Source organism: Indicator indicator, chromosome 3 (genome assembly GCF_027791375.1).
Source record: "Indicator indicator isolate 239-I01 chromosome 3, UM_Iind_1.1, whole genome shotgun sequence".
In the NCBI taxonomy this organism is placed as follows: Eukaryota; Metazoa; Chordata; class Aves; order Piciformes; family Indicatoridae; genus Indicator; species Indicator indicator.
This window is the reverse complement of record NC_072012.1, coordinates 32,052,401-32,073,809: the sequence shown is the minus strand read 5'-3', so window position 1 is coordinate 32,073,809 and position 21,409 is coordinate 32,052,401.

The window sequence follows — 21,409 nt, the reverse complement described above, 5'->3', positions numbered from 1 at the left end:
TAGAAATTAATTTCTCCAGATACTAAATAACTGCAGCATTTGGTTAGTGGACTAGATGAAGGGCTAGTGTCTGCGTGGTATAGGCACATCTCACAACTTTGCATTAGTCTGCAGTAAAGCTTTCAGTGAAATTTATTTTCTCAAAAAAGCAGTGCTTCCTGTAGTTCTGTTGAGCTATGAAATTCCCTTTTATATCTACTCTAGAAACAAGTGATTGCAAACCACATTATCTCAGGTTGTGAACCTGTCATGGTTACATCAAGACTGTACAAACATCTATCATCAGCAAGGCCCTGTGGTTTGATCAAGGCATGCTTGCTTCACCTGAAATGCTGTCCTACTGACTTGCCCAAGATTTTAGAGAAAAAAGTTAATCAATCCACTAGCTAATTTACCTGAAGCTTGGTGTTAAGGGATTCATACTGTGAGAAGTTTTAATAGAGAATGTGGAGAATTTTTCCATCTTGAATAGCCTTTGTATATGGCTTTTAGCTCATAATGTTGTATGATCCAAAATTGTGCTGTTCTGGCTAGGGCCTTAGGAATCATTTGTATTTTTGTCTGTTAAGAGATAACAGGCTAAGCAAGAGAAACCCTGGGAGCACATAGGGCATCACCATGTATGCCATGACTTTGCTGAGGATCCTGAAGCTACCGTAAAGGTTAGATTTGCCTGTCTTGGTAGGGCAGGAGAAAGCCTGGCTGCAATCATGTCACCTTGCATTAACAGCTTCAGGAGTGTTTGGTCACAAAAGTCAAAGTGGTTCGGTTCAGCAGTAGGATCCGAATGCATACCACCTTTGTTAGAAACGGAAAAGGAAATGTGGAGTCTGATCTCTGTAGGGAGGCCTGGGTTAGTGCATCTGTTCTGATACACTGTAGCATGTCCCAGGTTCAGGGGACAAGGTAACAGCTTGGGCATATGACCACTCCAGTGCCACTGCGAGGGCAGGAGCCAGTGAACTGATTGGGAGGAACTTAGCAGTCATAGCTCTGTGTTTAGATGCATCAGGATCTTTTGTGAGAGTTCAGCCATGAGGCTATTTCCATGTCTTTCACAGGTTTTTGACTTCATACTGTTTTTATAGCTCAGCACAGGCTCCCAAGCAGCTAGCTGAATCAAAATGCTCACAGAAAATTCCTAGAGCAGTGGGATCTGAAATGAAAGGTACATTAAATATAAAGGATATAAAGAGACACAAACCCAGGTATTTAAAGGCAGAAATATCACAGAGTAAGTGAAACAAATTTATTGGATTATACTTCTGTGTTGAGCTTTAGGCAAAAGCAAGATTAACTTTATTGAGGTCAATAACAAAACCTCCCCTTCAGAAACAAATTACTTAATTTAGCTCTGTGGTAAGACTGAGCCATCTGTAATGCCCACCCATCACTAGAGCAGTTCTATAAATAACTACCACTGTTGCACTAAAGCAGAAGGGGATTAAAGCTCTCATTTATGTCCCTTGCAGAGACAAAATATGAGGTTTTTACTGCATCTGAACAGTGTAAGTGGTTGCTTAATGCTAAGTGAATGATGGCCATCATGAAAACCTTCCTAGGTCACAGTGTGACACACTCATCTCTTCATTTTGGAGCTAATATTTCCAGATTAGGAATTAAAGAAAAAAACCTTCCAAGAAAATGAGCTATAGGAGTTGAAGTGCAATTGAAAACAAAGGCACTGTCTAGGTTGAATTTTGGATTGCCAGACAATTTGGGAAACTGTTTTAAAGATTCTCTTTGCGTCACAGAATCACAGAATGGTCTGGGTTGGAAAGGACCTAGTCCATCTAGTCCAACCACCCTGCATTCAGCAGGGACATCTTCCATTAGATCAGGTTGCCGAGAGCCCCTTCGAACCTGACCTTGAATATTGCCAGGGATGGAGCCTCAACTACCTCCCTGGGCAATCTGTTCCTCTGTTCCACCACCCTCATGGTAAAGAACTTCCTTCTAGTGTCCAACCTGAATCTACTCTAATTTGAAACCATTTTCATACCACTACAGGCCTTTGCAAACAGTCCTTCTCCATTCTTCTTGTAGGTACCCTTCAGGTACTGGAAGGCTGCTATTAGGTCTCCCCAGAGCCTATTCTTCTCCAGACTGAACAACCCCAGCTCCCTCAGCCTGTCCTCATAGAAGTGTTCCAGCCCCTTGATCATTTTCGTGGCTCTCCTCTGGACCCACTCCATCAGGTCCATGGCCTTCTTGTGTTGAGGGCACCAGTTAGACACAGTACTCCAGGTAAGGTCTTACCAAAGCAGAATAAAGTGGCAGAATCACCTGTCTCAACCTGCTAGCCATGTTTCTTTTGAAGTATCCTACGATGTGATTTGCCTTCTGGGCTGCAAACATACACTGTTGATTTATGTCAGCTTATTCACCAGAACTGTTTATATTTAAGTAAAACTATTTATTCTGTAATGTTTTGTAAGAAAGAGCTGATTAACTTATTTATCTCCAGAAATTTAAAGACTATACATCATAATTCAAGATAGGCATAGTATTGTAATCAAGGTTTATGTGTTTAATGCCAGTGGCTTTAGGGCACTTCTCGCTCCACTGTTTTGATGTGCTTCACTGCTAGCTTAGATTCTCCTGGTTCAGCATGACAGATTCTGTGGAGTAAGGTTTTACGCCAATCTCCTTGTTTATGTAGGAGGCAACTGCTTTAGGTATAACTCTGTTGTGGGCTCTATTAGGTACCAAAGACTAATTCTGTGTCAGAAACTTTTAGGTCTTTAATTGCAGTTCAGGGTGTTGGGTGGAATAGCCAATGGAGACAAAGGTCCAGAGTGTGATTCATCTCAGAAATGTTCTGAACCAGCCTTTGAAGGTGTCGATTTTTCTCTGTTGACTGTCAAGGAAGCATACAATGAGGATGTTCCTGACCTAACCTTCTCAGGAAAATGTATAAACAGAGCTGGGTTGATTCAGAGTTTTACTGTTAAAAGCCTCCTATGCAGGTGGAGCCCTAGTCTTAATGGCTGGAATAGCTTGCAACAAGTGAGAAGGTCCTCAGGGAGGATGCATAATATTAGGACAATTTGTGCTCAAAATTATTGCAACTGAAAAGAAATATTACAAATTGGATGATGTAGGACTTCTTTCAGTTTGTGTTTGGTATGGCCAACATTCAATAAAGATGTTTCTAGCTGACGGACAAGACACAAAACTTTGTGTCTTGAAAGCATTACAAATAGGATGCACAGTACCATTCACAAAGGTATTGGGACTTTAGGAAAAATTTAGAAAAAAAAATAGAAAAATAGGCTTGAATTTGATAGAGTTATTTAACAACATTATGAGAGTACTCTGTGATAACTGATTTGGTGAATGTATTTCAGCAGTTTGCTTGTCTAAAATATGCTTCCATCACCACCCACATGGCAATAAGGGACGCTGATAATAATACACTTTTTTTGCAGCAATATGCAGATAATAGTTTTTTCTCTTTTTCATGAATAGTTATTTTTGTGTTGTTAAGATTGTTTAGTGCCAACAAGTTTCTGATCACTGTTTTGATGGTGATAATAAGTAAAGGCGTTTTTTACTGCTGTTTCAAGTTACTTCTATCTTTCTTTTTGCCATGTAGCTTATTCCTGTCCCATCAGCTAGAACCGAGCCATTTGATTTGTTACAGACAAGAGGGTGGAGATATCTGGAAATGAAGCAGTGCAGAATAAGGGAGGGGAAATCCTATCAGTGATTGTCACATCTCTGAGCTGTGCAGCTGATGTCAAATCAATTGTCTGCCTGGCTACCTTTTAATCTCTGGTGTGGAAGCAATCGATAGGAAAAAAAAAAGAGTTTTTTAATCTTTTCTTATTCCATGATGCTTTGAACTGAGCTTTGCAGGGAAAAGTGACATTTCAGTTCACAGATGGAATTTTTTCTGATGCTTTGGCTTATGTGGAAACTAGTTTTGCTACCATGTTGGTAAAACTCTTGCTGAAAGAAAGATTTGGGTTGGCATCCTGCCTGAATCACACCATCAGCAGCAGGAAGTTTTCCGTTCATACCAGCTGCACTAAAGCTCATCACAGAATCCTTAAAATTTCACAGTCTGAAAGTGTTCGTATACCTGTTTTTTGTTTTTTGTTTTTTTTTAATAATAACTTATGTGTACGCAGAGTCTACTCACCGTTTAAGGCAGAAAAGTATATAGGAGCTGAATGGAACTTTAAGGCTTCAGGGCTATGACTTTGCATCACTAAAATACTGGTAAAAATGTCAATATTTAGTAAAAGTGCCAAAGTAAGCTTGCTTCTCAGGAAATTGGGACAGATAAGAGAGTTACATTAATTGAGGGTGAAGGCTAGGATTTCTTCACTGCATAATTTCAATACAGCAAATGCATCTAAGCTTTTGCTAATATTTTAATGTCAGCAACAGAATTGTGCTAACACACTTCAGAGATTAATAATTTCCCTTTCTACACAGCATCTGACCTCTAATACCAACAGCTCCATGTACCAACAGTACAATGTTCATGAAAGTCTTAAGGAGCAGCTCATGTAAAAGATGTGGTTCACAGTGACAACATATTCCTGTTTCATGCATGTGATGCTGCAGAGTTTTTAAAATCATTATGCTTTTGTTTTAGAGAAGCAAATCCCAAAGAGGCTGGTGGCCATCACTCCCAGGGCTTTAAACTACCACTTGTGCTATCTGTCCCTGGCAAGATCACAAGTTTCTAAAAGTAAGAAGTGTGTCCATGTCATGAGAGTGCTGTGTTTGAGTATGCTTGATGTGCATGACCACAGCTCTAAGAAAGATTGACGTAGCTGGAGAGGGAGAATTTGGTTGCTGTCCAGCTTCTCATCTCCAAGGATGTATCCAAACACACAGGCTTTGCTATATTTCCATTGCTCTGAGCCTCATTTTTCAAAAGGTTCTCCAGCACACTGTTTCATACTGTCAACCATGTTGAGGCTATTAACAATGTCATTATCTAAAGCAGGAACATGTCTGCATCCAGACATAGTTCATCCCAGAGGAACCAACAAGTGGCAACTGCCAGAGGCAATCTGCATCTGTCACTGAACAATTGTGCATCAACATTCATTCTTGTCTTTTAGTCCACCCTACTGTTCCATCCTGGTAGTAGCTGACACCTACTACAGACCAAAACTACTTCTGGTCTAGAAGTGGATGGGTATGTCCTTCTGGACACAACAAACTCCTACAGACCTGAGATACAGTGGTTTAGTGTTAGCAAGTCCATACTGGTAATAGTTTGCTGGCTGACATGGTAACCAGAGGCTTTACTGTGCCCATAATGTCCAAGGTGTACATTGACATTCAGTACTCCTCAGAGCAATAACCTCTTTGGAACTATAAAAGGGACTATCCAGCACATCCCAGAATATCCCAAGACTACACAAATTACCACAGACAACAAATGTGGAGTGGGATTACTTATGCCCATGCTGTATGCCAGGACAGGTGCCCCCAGCCTATATCCCAGGAGCTTGTGCTGCCTCTTGTTAGACTTTTCCAGCATCTGCACCACTGCTGACTTGTCTGCAGCTTCTGCACCCCATTGCTTAATTGTGCAGCTGCTCTTAAGAGATTGTACCCAGTAAATCAGCTCAGTGCCTACTACAATCTCTTTGTGCCATTGGAACATGATGCTGAGGCCATGATGGAGTAATATGCATTTTGTTTTGAGAAGAAAAATACTCTATTTCCAGAAAAAAATATTTTTTAAAATCGTTTGTTAGCAGATGATAGAAGAGGGCAAGAGAAAAATCAATTTAAACATTCTCTATTAAACTACATCATAAACAAAAAAAAGTTTTCTGACCTATTGATTGTAAGACAGCCACTGTTTACACTTGTCTATGCACACTTCTAAAGTCCTCATGGATTCTAGAACTTGTGCAATGGAATTAAATAGAATGGCTGAGGAAGTGAAAAGAAGAGGTATCCATTTAATTCAAAACAAATGAGGGTATGTAGTAGTCTTTACAGCACAATTAAATGAAGCATGAGAAAATTATCCTTTGTTCTGAAATACATGTTTGAAATAAAAATATCAGCCTTTTTTGCTAGGAATGAATCCTGCAAAGTGTTGAGAAATAGCTATCACACCTCAAGATTGGGTCAGGATAAAGCCCTTGGTAATGATGTCAAGTTAGATGAACTTTCTTTAGTGTGGTCTTTAAATAAAATGACAAATAAAAGTATTACACTGCCTGAACAGCTAAGACAACATACTCTAGTGCAATTGAAAGAAGGAGTGAGTAGCTGGTAAGAAATATTTGGGTTAACTGCTGAATTTTGGCCAGTCTACAAGTGTAAGAGTTTTGGACATCATCATTTATTCTTTTTCAGCTTTTTCTGAATCAGAACCTGGATTTCTGTTGGTAAAGAAAGATTTTTTAGAATGCAAATTCATTTTGGTTTACAGAGAAATTCAGTATCTGTTGAAATATTGGTGACTGGATATTGTCACAAAGAAAGCTGAGATAAAATATTCATAACAATTAGCATAGAAGAGCAAAGTTTCACAAGAAGGATTAAACTGAAATGACTCATTCAGTCTATCTTGCTATTTACAGAGGTTTCAACAATCTAATGAGGGTGGAAAAATTGCCATGTGACTGAAGTCAAGTAAAGAGACATTCTTAATAAGCCAATTGTAACTGCAGTGTTTGAATAATGTTGTTGAAAGGTAATAACAGCTTCCATGAAGTGAGTCTTTTGCTTAATACAGAATATCAGGCTAATTTACAGATGGTGAATACTTTAGTTCCAAGGAATAAGCAGTCAAGTTTGTCTTCATGGAGCAATTAAAACCACAACTCAAGTCATGAAAAGACCTGATCAGGAGCTAGGACACGACACTGCTGGTATTAATATGAATTCAAGACAGAAGACAATGGTACAATCCATCAGGAAATAAAAGGGCTTCAAGAAATAGCAAAAAATTGGCATTTATCTGTCCCAGAAGTGACAGAAGTTCAGGTATGTCACTTGAAAGGAAAGAAATTGCCTGTTTCTTACATGCAAGAAAACACCTTCTTGTAAATCCCTTGTAAACAAACAGAATTGAAGCAAATTAAATCCAGCTCTTACCATTTGCCCCTCTGTCACAATTAAATTTGCAAATACCTGATCATGAACTAACAACTCAGATTAATGGAGAAAAAAACAAGATACTCAGAAACAAGACAGATGACAAGATGACACGTTCTATAGTTCTGTAAGAGCCTTAAATATGTGCCTGTATCTGTCCATTACAGTTTCAGGTCCTTTCTGAGATCATCTAATATCTTTCTCTGACATTACATAGTTCTTTAGAGGAATTTGAAAGGATAGCAGGATTTTGACCAGAAGACAGTTGTGAGAGAACATTCTAGGATGTACATCAAGCTGAAGAGCAAAGTTAGAGCAGAATTCATATGATTAGAAGGCTCTAGAAAGATGAAACTGCAAGTAAGTATTTGTAATTTTTCATGCATCTTGAAGGGAATTCTTCCTAGAGCAGTGAAATTACTCATAGTTAAAGTGCAATCTAAGTAAGAGATGACAAGAAAAATTCAGCCTCTCTAAGACTTGTTTCTTTGCTGTGATCAAAGGTCTGTAAAAATATGTCCATTTTTTAATTAATATAATTAAAAGGATATTTTGTGCAAGTAATATATTTTGGCTCAATCCTTTTAAAGCTAGTAGGTAATTTAAGATTGGCTGTTGCATTCTCAGCATTGATTCATTGTTTTGGATGATTTCTGGTGGTCACAATTGTGTCAAACCCTCAGTTTACTGACTAGCAGTGGAGTTGCATCTGTATGAGAAAAAGCTCAGAAAGAACACTTTGGCAGACGCTCCATTCTTATCCACAGAATGGTGCTGAATAAAAACGTGATAGCAGTATTCATGTTAGCTGGTTTCAGTATTAAGAATGTTAGAGAAGTGGTAAACAGCACAAACATGGATAATTTAGCATGCAGAAGGCAGTGCAGAACCTCTAAGGAATAACAGTTAAACCTGAATTTGTTTTCTGCTTCTAATATGTGCTATGGACTCCATCCTCCATTCCTCTGAGGAAACTGGACATCAGAAGTAGGCAGGCACAGAATTATGACTAATTTTGCCTGCAGTCTTAAGATCCTGTAAGTTGTAGCTTTCTTCAGATTCTCTGTATAATCAATTGCCATCAGAAAGTCTGACTACGTAGGAGTCAAGAAAAACTCTATGACAAGTATCAGTGAAAGGCACAAGATCCAAAGATCTTCTTTAGGACCCAGATACAAGACTGTATCAAGATAATATTAGCTGTCTCTGAGGTTGTTTGGAAGTTGGTCACATTTTCTATTATTCCTTGCTAACCTTCTGTTTGTTTTCATATTACAACCTCTTGAAGAAATAGTTAATAGTTAATAGATTAGCTGCATCAGTGTCTGCCTGTTTCTTTCTTTTCTGTGGAGGATTTGTGATGGGTCAATCCCAACAAGCTGTGAGGTACAGGCTATGGACATGCTGCAAGCCCCACATCTGCTTTTGCTTCCTTGAAAGCCACAGAAATGTTGTCACTACAGCTCACAAGGCTGGACTAGTGCCAGCCACATATAGCTTTAATAGGATCACTTTCTCTAGTGACTGAGGAGGCTTAGCTGACATATGTCTCTTTAGGCTTCTTTTCCTCTAGTGCTGAGGAAGTGAACTGCCCTGCAATAAGCTGTAGAAAGGGAGATCAGGAATAAATGTTAAGAAATAGGATATGAAAGTACATGACATCAGGCAGATTCATAGGTATAACAGTGTGAGAGCTGAAATCCCCCTCCCACACCGACAATAACCAGGCTAGCTCAGTCTGGGGGCAAATGAAAGCTGTATTTACAAGCAAAACTACAATCTATGATGAAATGCAACGAATATGTACAAATATACGCTATTCACAACATTTACAAATATGTACAACCAACAGAAAAATACAACCAAGCCCCCTGGCTTCACCCTCCCCTCAAGGGGCTGTGCTTCTTCCCCAACAGGGCCTTTCCCCAAGGGGCCTCCCCCCCAGCCAGGAGGACTCCCTCCAGGACTCCCTGGCAGAAGGCAGAGAGTCAAGAAGCAAAGAGGCTCTTAGACTTAGCTTGTCAAGGTCAGTATGTGTGTTATCTTCAGCCAGAAAAGAAGAAGCAGGCAGACAGAAGCCGAGCAAGTGGAGACTGAAAGACTTTGTTTTGAGTAGTAGTTCTTAAACATTTCTCTTTCTCCAATGGAAGTGTTTAGAATAATCATTATTTTGTTTTCTTACACCCAATAGTGACTTATTTACATTCTTTCACGCTCTCTGCTCGAACTTTGTGAAGAAAGATTAAAAAGATAGTCTTAAAACCATCACAATAGGTTAGCAGAGGCCTCATTCATCATGAAGACTAAGTCCTAGTGAAAGATAGCAGCAAATGAAGGGGCAGAAGACACAAAGTTTATGATCCTGTAGCACATTTCCCTTCTTTTTGTGGAATCTATTAGCAAGTTATTTGCCTGTGCTTCAATGTTTTCCAAACTGCTAAGAATCCAATGTTTAATATAACATAAATGAGCCTGTGGAGTATACAGCAGTGTTCAGAGAACAGGCTTTGCAATTCCCACAGGAATAATGGGGGGAAATAGTTCTAGTGAGGACTAGAGGTGTTCTGATGAAAGTGGCTATTGACTTTCAGCTCATCCTTGAGCTGATAATTAAGCCAAGTGAAGTGAAGAACGAAGTGGCATTAAAATGTAATCAGAGAGTGATGAATGCAAATGTCAATAATTTCATTAGTGCTATTCTTCCTTGAGAGGCAGTAAATAAAGAAACCCAGAAGATTACAGTCTAGGATCACATCTGTATTTCAGGACTGCCTGCTATATAGCAGAAACTCTGCTGCAAAGAGTTATATTTTCATAGCTATCCTTCCACTACCATGGCTGTTGCTTCAAGGGAGACATAGTTTTACTTTACCAAAACAGAACATACAAAGTATTGAGGCTGCTGGAGGAATGGACTGGCAAAGAACTTCACAACTTAATGCTGATCATGTAGAATTATCCTAAGACTCCACTGGCATAGCCTGTGCAATTAAGGTCCTTAGTTTTAGTTTGTTGTTCAGAATCAGTATCCAAACATCAGAGATTTTTCTGACTGATTGCCCTGAGGAAAGCACAAGCAGTTCCCAGAGAAAGATGTTTTTCCTTCCTGGGAAAGGCACACCATCATACTTAGTGATGTTAACCTTGCCAATGAAAGCACTCCCCCATCAGCCTATTTCCACTTACATAGGCAGTTTTGCTGGCACAAGCGTACACTCTTCATGATGGCAATATTTAGTACAGCTTGAACCCTCCTTCAGTGTAATTTGAGGATCACAAGCCAGACATACAAGTTTTTGCCAGGGCAGCAAGCGTTGGCAAAGATAGCATCCTCCCAAAACAAATTGATTACATCACCAAATGCTACTTGTAGGCTTGTCAAATGAAGAGTGGTTTGGTTTGGTTTGGTTGTTTTTTTGGGGTTGGTGTTTTGTTTTTTGCTTGGTTTTTTTGTTTTGTTTTGTTTGTTTTTTGGTTTTGTTTTTTTTTTTTTTTCACTGTGTATCACTGAAGAAAACTACGAGAAAAAATCCTCCTTTTGCTGCTCGACGTTGCATCCCCACGAGAGGGCTCTGCTGGTATACCTACAAGGGCCCAGCTGGATCAGGAGCTGGAGAGAGCTCTCGCAGGTTCCTCTGATCTCTCTGAACTGCTTGATCTCTGACAGTCCCTCGTGCATCCTCAGACTAGCTGAAAAAAATATTAAGTGCGCAAAAGTCAATTCTGAAGAAACAAAAATGGGGATGAGGGTGGTAGGGAGGGAAGAAGGGGGGGGAGGGGGGCAGGAGGGGGAAGTTTGCAGTGAGAAGTCAAACCCTGCCATAGGACAAAAGATATAGCCAGTATGTCACAAACTTTGCTCTCCAGTGCCTATGGCTTTTCATATGCCTTAAAGTGTTGTTAAGCTTCATCTCCTGTTCCATGGCTTCTGTGTTTTCCTCAGCAGTGTAAATCCAGGTGAAACAGAGTTCATCTTTGTAATCCAGACAGTGAATTTTTTACATACTTCATACGAGGACCAAAAGAGTGAGAACATTTCCCTTCTTATTTACCACTGTCCTACTGACCTCACACTTCCTCATAAGTACATAGGCAAAAAGAAAAATGAGGTTAGGGCTTTCATCAGTGTGCTCAGCATAAAATCTTCCTTCACTGCATGATGAGATTTCTGAAACAAGGAGGTAACTCTGATACGCACAGCATCAGGAAAGCAGAACTAGGTCAATCTCATATCTAGAAATAAATTCTGTTTTATCATAGCAGGTGGTTGGTTTTATATATTGGAAAGTTGTGATTTATTAGTTTTCTAATATTGTAACTAATTTCTATTTAATAATTACAGAAGTTTTGCATGCCTAAGACTCACTATGTAGGGTTTTTTTATATATGTGGAATATTGCTGTACCCTACAAATGGGGTTTCCAAGACATACTTGCAAAAGCACCTTCAGCAGCAAGCCTAAAAATCACCTTTTCTAAATGGGGGTCATGATGTTGAGATCTCTACAGTTTTGTTCAAATCCCATGAACGCCACCCAGGTGAAGAAAATTGTGAATATGGCTGTAGACATTTCTGCAGGGATCACAAACAATAAAAAATGCAACTTAGGTGTGCCAGAGCTAGCTACTGTCATTACCTGAGCTCATGTGTGAGCACAGAGCTGACACATCAGTTCATACTGTGCTTACATCTGGAATGAGACAACTGTCTGTCTTAGGCAAGCAAATTCATGTCCAGATGAGATCTGCCTCACACATGGGTTTTCACCTTCTAGGCAAAATGAGTACATCCAGCTCAAACTCTAGCTCAGCAGACAGAGACAGTATGAAATTAGCCACCTAACATCTCTTTTGCTTTAAATACACAGTAAAACAAAGCCAATTGTTCCAATCTGTGTTTTCCTGGCTCATTGAGTGCATTGTTCTGTGATCTGCGTTTGAAGACTATTCACAAATTTCAGGTGGTTCAAAATGCAGAAGGCAAATGCCTGCTCTTCTCTCAGCACATCTCCAAAGACATGCAGCACACTACCTTGTATAGAGGCCTCTGACTCCTAGGTCATCTGTAACCCATGGTCACCTGTAGCCTGTGAAGTAATATATGACTTTCTCTTTGATGGATCTAGAATTTTTTGTTCCTCGCTCTGAGGTTAAAGCTGAAAGTCATTTTGGCATCAGTAGCCTAACATTAGCTCTGAAGGTAAGACCATTACATGAACTCAAACCATGGTACAAAAATCTCACATGAAATTGGATCGAAAGTCTAGAACTTCTTCTCTCCCATCTTTGTGCATGCATATGCCTTTATTTCCCCCATCACAATTGCTGAGTTAATCTGAGAGGCTTAATCAAACCCTACACCAGATGATGCTTCTGAGTCTTGGTGGTATAGTGGGGTCAAGGGAGACCAATCGACTAGCATTTAGCTTAACCCTTGATAAGTGGCCCAGAGCTCTAAATTTCCAGACCATGCTGAAACTCCTTCTTTTGGCTTCTGATGAACAAGGTCGATGATGAAGAGTAGTATTTTAGACAACGATGTTAAAACCTGATGTTTGGGGTTTTTTGTTTATATGTTGTGTCACTCTGGATTTGATTGTCTTTTAACATGAATTTTGTTCCAGATACTGAGATGGATAATTTAATGAAATGGAAAATTAAATTATTAATTGTCAGCATGATTGTTTAGAGGTTGTAGTGCTTATTCACTCTGGAATCTGTGACATTTTTAAAGGGTGCATGTGATTTTAGTTTTATGTGTTCTCCTAAAGTCCTATCACATCAAGCACCTTTACCTCTTCTCTCAGCATCTCTTAGGAGGAGTTGGAGTAATTAGAATTAAAAGACTACCCAGGAGCATGATTTGAAAAAGTAGAGCATAAAGGTTTTTTTTTTAAATCTAGAATGGATTAAAATCTTGGTAGTCAGTCTGAAGTAGTGCTCACAAAGAAGTACTTTTCTTTTTGTGGGCATCATTCCAGCACAGAGACTTGCATCTGGAAGTGAGTTTAACCGAGGTATTTATCAGTCTAGTTGTATGATATACTGCTTACTTCTGCTGTAAGTGGAATATCTGGAATTGTGTAAACCCTGTCTCACTATTCATATTATTATTTTTAAAATAAAAAAGACAAGTGGGAAAAAAAAGAAGAAATGTGTCTGCAGCCATGGCAGTCAGGCATACTATGTTTTCTTCTGAGAGAGCAGTCTGTACTGTTTTCACAGGCAGACCCAGTGATGACCCAAGGGCAAGCTCTTTGCAGCTGCAAAGGTGGCCTATGGGAAACATCAACGTGTGGATTACACACCCCGTATTTCTTTTCTTGAAACACTAGGCAGGAATTGTCCTAAACTCCCAATATATACCTATCTCATTTTTGTTTCATACTACAGTCTCAAGTCTATTTTTCAGGATTTCAAAATTTCAAATATCTTCCTACAACCTTGGACGTTGGAAAGTCCCACTGATTCACTAGACCAGTGTGCTTAGCTTCGAAAAGTAACACAACATGTGGGGTTTTGCCTGCTCTCTGAAATTCCTAGGATAATTATGCTATGGATGTTGCTATAAAATTCAGCATGGAGAATTGTGGTCCATTGTCTTAATGACTTGCTTTTCACATTCTTCTGCACCTAATTAGATTCAGATCAAATGGAGTCATAAGTGCCTAGGGATAAAGAGAAACTCTAAAGGGCAATTGTCTCAGACAATGCAATCTTCTAAGGGGAGTTTGAAGCAGATGCAGTGATTAATTGGTTATTTGAACTTTGTGTGCTGAACTGTTCTGACAGGACAGGTATTGTCATGCCAACTTGCTGACTCCATTGCAAAAGGAGTTTGGTTGTGTAAGAGAAGTTCAGCAACAAAGTGGAGAAGGCCATTTTACGTGCACATGGGGAGTGCACCAGTGAAAGTAGCTGTGCTCAATATTTAATAAAAAAGCTGTAATAATTACTGTGGGGAGACTAAGAACACATATTTAAGATCTAGAGTATGCTGAATATTTGCCACCCAAAGGGGTGCTGTTAGGAATGGTATGTCAAGTAAAAAATAGCTGAAAAAACTGACAGTATTTGTTGGAAGATGTAAATTCTATGTTATCATGAGAAGTCTTAAACAATATATGTTGAACTAGAAGAGCAATGACAAATGGGAACAAATGAAAGGTCCAAGAGGTACCTGTGCCATGCTCTGGAACTGGTATCTGTTGCCTTCAATTCTTTATGGAGTTGACAACCTTAGTTTAACCTTCTGAAATGTCAATCTGGTCATATTCTGTTTGATCAACCTGTGTTGAAATGACACTCCATACTCTGCAGCTTCCATTCATCTTTGCATTGCAAACTCTGAGCTTGGCAGCAAACACTTTCAGCAAGAGAAGGGAATTCACAACTTGGTTCTCTCCTGGCTGTAACTGTACCTCATTTCTGTGGTGTTACTTTGACCTTCCATGTATGCTATATTGATAGTGTTGTTACAGTGCAGTCTATTTCTAACTTTATCCACTAACCATCACATCTTTGGGCTCCAGTATAAGAAGTACTTTACATAACAGATATTCTTGTAACTGACCTCTTCCTATCATTCCCTTATGGCCACATCTTTTTTACAGTCAGATTTACATCCTGGCATTGGTTTATTGTTTTGCGCATTGCTCATGCTTTCTTCTCGTTTTGCTTTGTCTTTCATTTCCCTACTGCTGTATCCTGTGCAGACACATGCCCTCTTGCCCTAACATATTTTTTTCCTTCTATTATCTTCTATTTTCTTCTATTATCTTCTTTATCTCATTTATTTTATTTTTTTTTAAAGAGGATGCATACATAGGTATGCACAATGTCTGAAGTAGTAAGATGCCTGGAGGAAAAGAAAAAGAAACACGTTAACACGTTGTATTTCAGGCTCATTTCCCTTTGCTCTTCCCATTCTTTTGATTTTTTGGCCTTATCTGTCATGAATAATCAAAACATATTCTTTGGAGTAGGAACTATCTCCTTTATCGGTACAGCTCTAACACACTTTTGGATGCTATATAAAAGCTACATTATACGGCTGAAAATATTTGCCTGAAGAATGCAATGATATAGGGTCTTGGTGTTCAGACTCGATTATGTTAGGCACTTGGCTCTGAAAGAAGAACAGTTGATAACTATATATGGAGGTAGTCAGCTTGCAGCAGTCAAGGGAGTGTTCTTGGTTCATTTATAGCTCATTTACATAGAAAAAAAAATCAAGGTACCTTTACGGTTTCTCCACACCTTCTCCCTGGCAGTAGAATTGTTCTGCACTCAGGATTATATATTTAGTTTATAGAGGAAGAAGAAAAGCAGAAGAAAAGCTCATAAGGTGTAAATACTACTCAAATTTCATACTGTTTCTTTGTAAATATAGTTCAGTGCTTTGTATTTTTCTGTTTTCACGTCAGATTTTGTACTGTGTATGTGCAGTGATAAACTACAGAAAAGCCCCAGTCATCAGATGCCTTCCCCAGCAAATCCACTACATACACCGGGCTTGCACACCCTTTTACCATATCCCACACTCAGCATGGGATACACCAGCCTTGCCCACAACTTGGTGGTTAGCAGACTTGCCCAGGATGTTTGATCTGTGGATTTGATTGTCTTTCAGTGCCTGTGCCAGACCTGAAAGACAAGTTTCTTCCCACGCTTACAGGAGTGCTGTGACCACTAGAATATTTGCAAGGCATGGAGAATATTACAGCAGGCTTGAAGGAGGCACTTAACAGAGCTGAGGGGAACAACAGAGAGATCATATGACAATTTCAGTCTCTAACAGATAGTGAAGGGAGGCAGAACTTCAAACATGATTTTCCCTTTGGGCTTTCCAACAATATGCACCTACTTGACATCGGATAAATCTTGATTTCTATGCCACTAGTGCTGCATTCACTGCATATAAAATTCATTCAGGACTATTAAACACCTCCCAAAGAACCAGATACCTAACTGTTATCACGACAAAATCAGAATTCTTCTTTGAAGCCAGTCTATAAGTTTGTAACTGGAGCAGTTAGAGAGTGCATTAGAGAATGAACAGAATGAGGCCTTTTCAAACTAATCCATTGCCAGCCACTAGTGGCTTATTACAATTATTTTTTAATTAAAAGCATTGAGATATGGTAAGAAAGCTCCAAACCTCATTTAGTTTTTTCATGTTATGCTCTTAAAGGGCATCCTTAAGGAATGGTCAATGAAAAAATAGCTTTATTGCATAACTTTTACAGCATTATGAATAATGCTGCATTATTAAAAGTGAATCATTCTGAAAAATCTAGTTTTGAACCCTTGCTGTTGGCAAAGCTTTTGCATTTTATTCATTGTGATGAGCATAGACCTTCAGGTTATCATTTTGTTTCAATCTAGTTTTACATTTCACTTTGCAGACAGGATCAAGTTTTAGCAAGCACCAAAGGGAATGTGGTTAAACTCCTGTTCGCTATATTCTTTTATACTGTGGAAACGTATGAATGAACTCCCAGTTTTGTAATTTTTTTCCAGTGCTGACAACACAGCAAAGCTGGGAAAAGTTATCATCTCCTCCTCAGATATGAGGGTTTTGCATCCAAAATTGCATCACGAAATTTTTCAGTTAGGCTGATGTTCCAAGAGCACTTTGTGACAGCACAGGTCAGCCGTGTTACCAAGTATAACCACCTGTTTTATAGCACTCCTAGTCCTTTGTGTCTGTAGAGAGAGTACACAGGATATGATTAGAACTATAGTAGAAGCAAACAATCCAAACAATCAAACATAACCCCACATTTCTGTGCTGCACATTGTCTGTCCCACAGGAAAAGAGTGCATGCAAAATCCTGAGTGCAAAGTCAGGTCAGTCACCTGATCACAAGGCAACATAGGATAGATTGGGGTTCAGACTCCTAAATATGCTTTTCTCCAATTTTCAGACTCTCCTACAGGGTGTCTGAACCCCCATTTCAGTCAAGAGAGACCTAGGCTAGGATCCAGTGGGTATAAGCTAATATGTCAGATGCCCTAGGATATCTAATGTACCTTCATGGAGTTCGAATGTCTGTAACGTGATCCGAAGGAGATCCACGCCCTTCTAGATGATAGCTGGAGGGCAGGTGGGTTAATCTAGGACATGGATGATACTAGATATTTATGGGTAGCCAAATTAGTATTGACATTTAAAAAAAATCACCTGTCTTAATCTCAGGTTAAATCCCAACCCTAAACTGTCTTAACCTACAGGAGAAAGCCCCTCAAAAAACATCAGCAAGCACCAGGAAGAAGGACAGTGCTCTCTGTAGTTGTTGCTCAAAGGCAATGGGAGTGAAAGTCTTCTTTCTTACAGCAGAAAAACTTATGAGAGTTAGAAGTGTTAAAGGAAATAGTGCCAGAGAGCACTAAACCAGAATACTATTTAGACAATAGTACCCCTTTACCCCTTCAATTCCTTCAGATACTCAAGGTACATTACCTTTAGCTACACACCCAACAGTTTTAGCTTTACACTTAGCAGACAGAGATGCAGAGATGTAAAGTGGCCTCAACAACCACACCAACATTCAGTATATCCAAGGAGACTTTATTGAACAAAAATTTTCTTGTGTACTAAAACATGATTTTTTATAATTATCATGCTTTTAGCAAAAGCAACAGCAATAATCTTTCACTTTTAGAACAGAAGAGGCCATTAGATCACCTTTAGTCATGCAAAGTCCTCTGGGGAAAGAGGTCCAGCCCAATATCTGTGTTCTTCTCTTGTCCTCAATGTATATTAAATTATTCTGGAACATTTTCTGTAATTAGTTGGAGTTCCTTTCTCCATGGGTTAGAACCCCCAACTCAAAGTACATCTGTACTCAACCTGCAATGAGGGCAGTCTCGAAGGCTTCACTCTCACAGGGACCATGCCTTCTGGTAGTGGCAGGGAGCTCCAAGGAATGGGACAGTAAGAACATTGAGGTGAAATCCTGTCCACTTCTAAAGCACTGAAATGGCATAAGTTTCACAGCTGTGGTGGTTTGGCTAAACTCCTGGCTAGCTGCAGTCTAGAAGTTCTCTGTTGTTTGTCATGCAGATGGTGGGTATCACTCTGATTAACATACCATTAATCTCATAAATATGTAGTTGAATGTGAAAAGCTCAGGCAACTGTTTGGACAACGTAGGCTATAAATGGATTTCATTAGTACTGCACGGTGCATTAACAGAAAGAAAAGCATATAGGAAACATGGGATGGAAGCTGTTATTAAGAATTCTTGTTTGTTTACACTCTGGCATGACAGAGCTCAGAAGTTGAGGCTTCAATTACTGAAGATGGTGAGCAAACAACTGATAAATCCAGACTTCTTTTTTTTAATTGTGAAATTATATGAATCTGTTTTCTAATTGTAAAAATTGTGCAACTTCCAATCAGTGAACAAAACGGATCCTGATTTCTGTGGTATTTGCCAAATTCCATTTTTTACTGAAGATAGAATTACTTAAGGATTACTGATGAGTGTCAAGACAAATAAATGATTTTTCTGCAAAATATATTTCTCTAGAAAGGCTAGCAGCAGGAAGGAAAAGATTTTACAAGAATTTTTCCAATAGCCACAAGACTGTTACATGCTCTCACTTTGAGTAGCCCCTCTACTTTAATAGAAAAATTATGGGGAAATGCAAAGAAACTGACACTCGTGGGTGCTTCTCCTGCTTTTTTGTATTTCCTCTTTTTAAAGCTTATGCAACGGGGAAATGGCTGGATTGTCACTGGGATAATGCTAATTCATTGAAAGGGAGAGATGGTCTTTACCGTGTGGTGACAGATGCAAGTAGTTTATAGGGGTTCTAGGAGAGCAATAAGTGATTGAAAAGGACTATTACAGACCACAAAATCTACTCAGGAAGCTCCTGAGCTGAAAATGATCAGAGGATAAGGGTGCTGAGAAAAGTGTGCTGGGAGAAGGGTTATGCAGGGTTATACCTTGTCCTACTCACTTTTCCCTACATAGCTGCTTACAGCCATCACTGGAAACAGAATACTGGCTTAGAAAAAAAAAAGTAATTGAGCTTTTCTTAGTGGATTGAGACTTTAAAGAAAAAAATGTTTCTGCCCAGACTAGAAAGAGATTGGTATCTCTAAGAAACATTTGAGTCACTTCATTTAGATAAAGATGTCAGTTAAATTTTAACTCTAAAAAACTTAATAGGGAAATCTTCGTCATCTTCGACTTTACTGTTATAATATATACTTGTAAGTCTATAACTAATATATTTCCCCTAGAAAGTTTCATGTATTACTTTTGCTTTCTTAACAGAGATTTTAGAAGCTCAGTTAAAATTTTACCTGCAAAACAATTAAGCAGAGTATAGTTATGTAAACATTAACAAATGAAACTACACCATCCATGTTATAGTGTGTCTGTAGTGTGTGAATAGTAAAAACTGTAATGCTGTGCTATTGAATATGAATAGTCAGCTGTTATATCACACCCAGGAAACTGTTCTTTAGCATGTACCTAATATTTTCATCCCCAAAGAGTTTCATAAGCAGCAGCTCGTTCATCTAGGAAAGATGCCTCAAAGCCAAGCAGGTGAATATTACTGCATCTGTTTTTAAACATGAAAGGAAGAAAGACAGAAAGGGTAGGGAAGTTAAGTGACTCAACCAAAGGCAGTCAATAAGAGAAAGTCACTATCAGAGACATAATTATAAGCTGGGCACTTCTAATTATATCTGAACTGAGTTTAAAGGAGAAGCCTCAGGCCATGCAAGTCTAAATAATTTTGTCAGCATTGTACACATGAAGCTATGGTGACCTCTGGAAGAAGCATGCTTGATCCAAACACCTCTGCAACTCCTTTCAGAAATGTTTCCACCATTCCTTGCAGTATGATGAACATACACAGAATTATTATGAGATCTTTGAGCATCTCTGCTTGATGAATCGGTGGCATTAGTTGACCAAATGCAAACTCCTACTGTCAACAGCATGGATTTATGAGATCAGTCAGTGATGGAGATCAGCCTGGGACAGACCTGACAATTTCTATCCTGAAAGCCTAGGATGGGTGTGGATGATACCTCTAGCTCTCATGGTTTGACTATATCACTGCACTTTCCCATCTCTACTCCTTTATCCCTGACAAGTCCATTTTATGGAATCTCTCTTGATAGTTCAGTCTTTTTCTGAAGCTTACTATTTCCTGTCTGCCACACACACAAAAAATCTTTTATTCATGCTCATCTGAAATGCAGCTATGACTGTTGCCATTGACTGTTACTTTGTGATAAGGGAATTCATCTCATTCATCGTTACCTCTTTTCTCTTGTCCTTGTTAGCTTCATTGCACAAACTCTGTAGCCCCTTCTACACAGCTCACCTCATCTCTCTACATTTCTACCTCATCTCTCACAGACTAATCAATTTTCCAAGCTTTTTTATCTCTAGATGTATCTGTGCAGTTCACATTGGCCTGCTCTCCCTTCTACACCTCCTCTTCTACAGAGCAGCTAAAAAAAACTTGCTTTTTCTTCACCATCTCTCACTCTTTTCATACAAGCCCTCTACATTCCAGCAAAACTCCACCTCAGCACTCTCTCCCTGCTCACCAGAAGTTAAATACACCAAGCATATTAGCATAATTGAGCAACACAGATGGCTGCAACCAGGTGAAGGTTTGAGGCTTTGAAAAAAAATTCCTATTTTCTTTTCCCCTAACCTCAGTCCACACGATCAATTTCTTGATGATTTGTATCCTTGGTTTTCACATCTATGGAACAACATAAATTACGCTGTAGATGCTATAGGGCAGAGCACTTGTCTTTGTTCATTTTTCTAGCACAGTAATTGACTGCACAAGTAAGAGTTGAACAGTTCTTTATAGTTCTGTTCCTTCTAATTTACCATTCAAAGGTGGCAATGCCTAGAGCATTCAGTGAACTGAGTGAAGGTATGCTCAGTGTCTGCTAGTTTGCCTTAGTGGACAAACATCCAGAACCAGACCTCTCTTTTCCATAGGCAGAAAGGCAAAAATTACCAAACTATGCCAGTTTACTTGTTCCATTATTCTTTTCTTGTGGCCAGCACATGGCAAGACCATGCAAATATACAATTTCTTTAAGCAATAGCAAAACCATTTTAATTGATTCATACCAGGGACTCTGTGGGAAAAAATGATAAGGAAGAACCAAGCTTACAAGATTGAATTCTCTAGCCTTCATAAGCATTCCTGGGGTTTGTTTGGTCTTCCTTTATTGTATTTTTTTTTTTCATTTCTTGGTTAATGAAGAATAGTGCAGCTTGGAAAGCTGAGCTTATCTCTGCTTTCAATGAAGAAACCTTGTC